General features: G+C 33.8%; 1 long non-coding RNA gene across 1 annotated transcript; it reads right to left on the bottom strand.

Moving 5' to 3' along the window:
- Nucleotides 1-824: 824 nt before the first annotated feature.
- On the bottom strand, nucleotides 825-4,841 carry LOC113929937. The gene is made up of 3 exons (XR_003522363.1): nucleotides 4,742-4,841; nucleotides 3,575-3,646; nucleotides 825-969 (listed from the first exon to the last, which is right to left on the bottom strand). It is a non-coding gene; the product is annotated as an uncharacterized LOC113929937 (long non-coding RNA).
- Between the last annotated feature and the right edge of the window lie 270 nt (nucleotides 4,842-5,111).

The following is a 5,111-nucleotide window of genomic DNA, read 5'->3' as shown; positions in this document are numbered from 1 at the left end:
GTCTGAACACAAACTCCGCATTAAAGATTTATGTCTAAAAATACAAAGAGACAAACTGATACAAAATACACAGTTTTGCTGATAAAACGTCTGCTCCCCGCCATCACTCTTTGATGGTGTGATTGATTTGAGGAACTTGATTATTGCCTCCAGTGCTGAGTAAATGATCAAGCACGGTTGCTTTTATTTCCACGGTTCACACTTAAAATCAGTGGTCACCTGCTCCAGTCAAAAGCACTCATCCTAGTACCCTCTACTCTTTCCTACAATGTATTTAGTTTAATTATTTGTAAACATATTTCAAGTGTTTTAGAAGTCCTAATCATTTAGATTTATTTGGAGAGTAAATCAGAAAATTGCCATAGTGGCATTTTCGTTTTTTTAACCATTTCTTAGACTGGGGCAATTTAGCAAATAAATAGAGAATCACGAGGCCAGAAGTGACTTTGAGGAGTCCCTGGTTTCATCTGCCTATTCCACACTGAGCTATTGCAAAGAGACAAGACAATTAATAATTCCTTTTAAAATAAATCGGGGTCACAATAGGAAACAAATAATAGAAAGCAACAAAATTAGTCACATTAGGAAAAGGCGTAAAAGTACAATCCCTGAGCAAAATAGGGCTCAAATTTTTCATCATCAAAACAGTCACCATTTTATATTTCAGATTCAAGTGTAACATATATTTTATATTTCCTTTCCAGATATTTAAAGTTATAACACTCATTTCTATCTATATAGTTTGAAAAGAAGTCTACACATTTACACTCCAATGTTTATGAATCAATGAAAGTGAAAGTGGTTTTCATCAATATTACCTTTATTTGACTGAATTACTTCAACAACATCTTATAATTTTACACCTTAACTGAGATAAAAAATGTGCAGTCGGTGACACGTTAACATCCTTTCATTTTCAAGTGCAGCTCTGCTTTTGTATGAAATCTTGCTTGTTTTGTTTTTGCAATTCTATAAAAACAGACATACATATATTTCAGAAGGAAGAATGTATCTAAATGTACAGAGATTTCCATCTGCATTCACTTTAGTTGAAACCTATGCTCAGTTATTTTATATGGCCAAACTGAGGATTGCATATTCAGATTAATTTAGTTCTCTATTTTTAAAAGATTGAGATTGAATAGAATGCCTTTTCCTTTGTGTGTCCTGAATGTATTCCACCTTCCAACAATAGAAGAATCTCATTTTGCCCTTTATTTCAACCTAGAGGGTAATAAGTCACTCCCTTAGGTGTAATAACCAAGGAACTAACTGTGATTCAGTTAGCAAGATGGTGATAATGATAACAATATCTCAGAGTCTTTTCCCCTAGAGACTCTCAAAGAAACCAGAGGTATTCACTCTCCCACATTATGAGTTTCATGAACTGTACCTGAAGGTTTAAATGTAGCCCTAAGCTGAAAAGTATTTTTTTAAAGTGGCACCTTGTTATTATTATAGCATACATCTGTTCCCTGTGTGCCTTTGCAGTTGTCTCTGCTTATGACAACAACAAGTTTTTACAACTGTCAGCAAGTGCCAGCAGAACTGGGAAAGGGCAAGTGAGAGTGTCTTGTACTTCATGTATCTGCAACATTATTACCCATATTCCTTTGCTGTAGGTAGTACGGAGTAAATATATACTTAGTAACTGAGTCAAATGGTGCCTGGAAAAATTATCAGGGTCATGAAAGGGGGGAGAAAACTGAATGCTGTCAAGCTGTTTCATTTTATAAGAAAAATCTGGCATGTCATTTTTACTCAAAGCAGTATGTTTCTTTAGTGTACAAAAGGTGTTTCTGGACTTTTATTTGCTGGATATATCTGTATACAAGTCAACAGTGAATAGCATCTCTTTAAGATTTCCTCTCTCATTCCTTTCTTTCATAAAATGAAGTAAAGGGGCACAACAAAAACTGGAAGAAGAAAATATGAGTTTTTGAAAGAGCTCATCTTTGATCAAAAATGGTTTTTACAATAGAAGACAAAAAGAAAAGCAGAGGTTAAGATGAGGTTTTGGAAGTGCGTAGAACATTTCTTATATCAGAAATCCTTGCTAACTTTAAAAATAACAATCAAAGATACGTTGGTGATATTCAATTTGCAAGGGGAGCATATCAAATTGAGCTATAATTAGATCATTTAAATCATTAGTCTATTTTGACTGTCATTGTAGACCTTTTTTTTAAAAGGACAGAAGTGAAAGTGTTTTTACAATCATAGTTTTCTTTTAATGAAGTATCTGAGCTGGATACCTTGCATATACCTGTATGTCGACAGGGACTTGTAAGCAACATGTAAGCTCATATACTCATGATTACATGCTGGAATACAAGGTAGTGATCTACAAGGAGGTAAGAGAATAAATGAGAACTGGTGATATCTTATTTTTTCTGAAATATCCTGAATATCACAGCCTAAATATCTGATTCCTACTAAACGAAGAAAAAAGTGTATGTCTATTTTGTTGATAAGGTCAGTACCTTCATTTTCAAAAGTAATGGAATTGTGGGTGTAAGACAGCATTCTATATGACTATCCAGCTCTCCTTCACAGGACGGGGAGCATAATAATGGATTCGTCAATGTTTTTATTACTTCAGATCATCTCAGATATTCATGACCAATTTTCCCCCCCATGAACTTTATCTTCCATCCTCTTCACAAAATGCTATGTCAAACTTTTTCAACAAATTGGCTCTAAAATCCTTTCTAGATTTTTAGCACAAATAAAGGATGTATATATATTAGAGGCAGTCAATTAAGAAAAAAATACATATATAAGTTTATATATATATATACTTATTTCAAAAACCTGTGTTGACATATAATAAGAAAATTTTTATATTAAATTATCAGAATGTGAAACTTTTCCTAATCACAATTTCTTAATTTTAAGCTCCAATGCTTGTTATTACAATGGAGCATGAGATATGGGAAATGCTACTTTGCATAAACTGTTACTCAAAAACCCTCTGTGATGTAATTTAGTCACCCTCTGCAAACAGAAGAAACTACAGCCTGAGGATGTCAGGTAACTTCACAAAATCACATCATAACTTTAGAACTAGTTCATTATACTGATCAAAGTATAACCATAGAGACTGTAGTCTTGGTTCCAGAGAGGAAACTTATGAAATTAAGGATTTATGAAGGTAGGGCACATTTGCTCCATGTTATGTTTCCAAGAATATAGTCTCAAATAAAATAGCAGTTTTCTCAGGACTGTTGAAACTGACTAAGGTCGGTAGTTTGGGGCTATTAACTGAGAGCATGCCTGTGGGCTCAAACTTGCTTTCATGTGCCTTGATCAACCATATATAGGCCAATATTTATTTTACTTTTTTATTTTTAAAGATTTACTTATTTGAGAGAGAAAGAGAGAAAGCATTGGGTGGGGAGGGACAGGGGGAGAGGGAGAGAATCTCAAGCACACTCCTTGCTGAGCGAGGAACCCTAGGAGCTCAATTTCATGTGCCTGAAATCATGACCTGAGCCGAAATCAAGTCAGACACCTAACAGACTGAGCCACCCAGGAGCCCCAGGCCAATATTTAAACAGAAATTTTAACCTACCTGACTATAACAGCTCCAAATCAGTTATTATGAACTATTGTTGAAGTCCTCCTCGGTTCACAGATAATTTGCCTGGAATACCAGAAGTACTTGAGCCATTTCTAGCTAACATTCTCTTACTACTCAGATCACTTTTCCTCAGGACTGAAGCTCATATGTAATCTTCAATAAGTATTCAATGATTATACATATAAATGTATATACATTTATACATGGAGCATTCACGTATAAAACACTTTCCCAGACATTTTTAAGTAGGGCCGCTGAATTTATGAATAACTATATACAACCCCATTTGTCAAGAATGTGTCTTTAGGGATTTTATTCTGTAAAGATTAGTTGGCAAAACTCCAAACTAAATAAATCTCTTGTTTTGTGCACTTTTTTTATAAGGTAAAGGGAAAAACATATATAGAACTCATTCACACAGGTGACTTATGTGGTCACAGGTTTTGATTTTATTTAAATATTCATTTTCTAAAAATTAGTAGGCCTGTTAAAAAAACACCTTAACATCTACTATCCTAGCAATGGTCAGAATCTTTTCCACAGTATTTCCAAGGCATTTTGTCTTAATTTAAAAGTAAAAATTAATATAATTCAATTTAACCTAAATTAAAAGGTAACGAGTGTTACAAGCATCACAGCTTGCTAAAGATGCAGATGTCCGTTCCCACCCCACACCTATTGAAACAGTAATTTTCAGTGCCTAGTGCAGAATGAACATGTGGGTGCCCTTGTTTAAAAAGAAGGAACATACATCATTAAGTTGTAAAATATAAAGCCTTTTGCTTTGTGCTATAGGCCTTCTTTTTTGCCTTGTCATGATGTTTGTGGTTTGCTATTTAATGTTGCTCTAAGTAAAGAAAAATGAAAATTTAAAATTATTAGCATAAATTTTACATCCATTTTTATACTGTATAATTCCAGTTTAAGATGCAAACATAAAGAACATTTAACATGTACATGAAGTTACTGAATTAACACAATTCATAATTTTAGTCTATACATGCTTATGTATTTCACTCTTACAGAAAAATGAAATGCTCCACAAAACTAACAGCTATTTCACTTTCTGATGTACACAGATCCTACCAACACTTCCTACCTCAGGCTTAGTAATGAGTAAGAAAGGACTGAAAGGAAAAAAACCATGGGCTGTCTTACCTTTTCTTTTCCTTCTTATGCATTGTTTTCAGCATAACTGGTTGGCCAATAGAAGGAAGTAACTAACATGTTGGTGGGAATGCAAATTTGGTTCAGCCACTGTGGAAGACAGTATGGAGGTTCCTCAAAAACTTCAAAATAGAGCTACCCTATGATCCAGTAATCATACTACTGGATATCTACTCAAAGAATATAAAAATACTATTGAAGGGGTATATGTATCCCTAAGTTTATTACAGCTTTTACAATAGCCAACATATGGAAATAGCCTGTGTCCACTGATAGATAAATGAATAAAAAAGATATGATATGTATATATATATAGTGGAATATTGTTCAGCCATAAAAAGACTGAAATCTTGTCATCTGC

This window comes from Zalophus californianus, chromosome 5 (genome assembly GCF_009762305.2).
Source record: "Zalophus californianus isolate mZalCal1 chromosome 5, mZalCal1.pri.v2, whole genome shotgun sequence".
NCBI lineage: Eukaryota > Metazoa > Chordata > Mammalia > Carnivora > Otariidae > Zalophus > Zalophus californianus.
The sequence above is the reverse complement of the archived record's forward strand: the minus strand, read 5'-3'. Positions and strand labels throughout refer to the sequence as shown.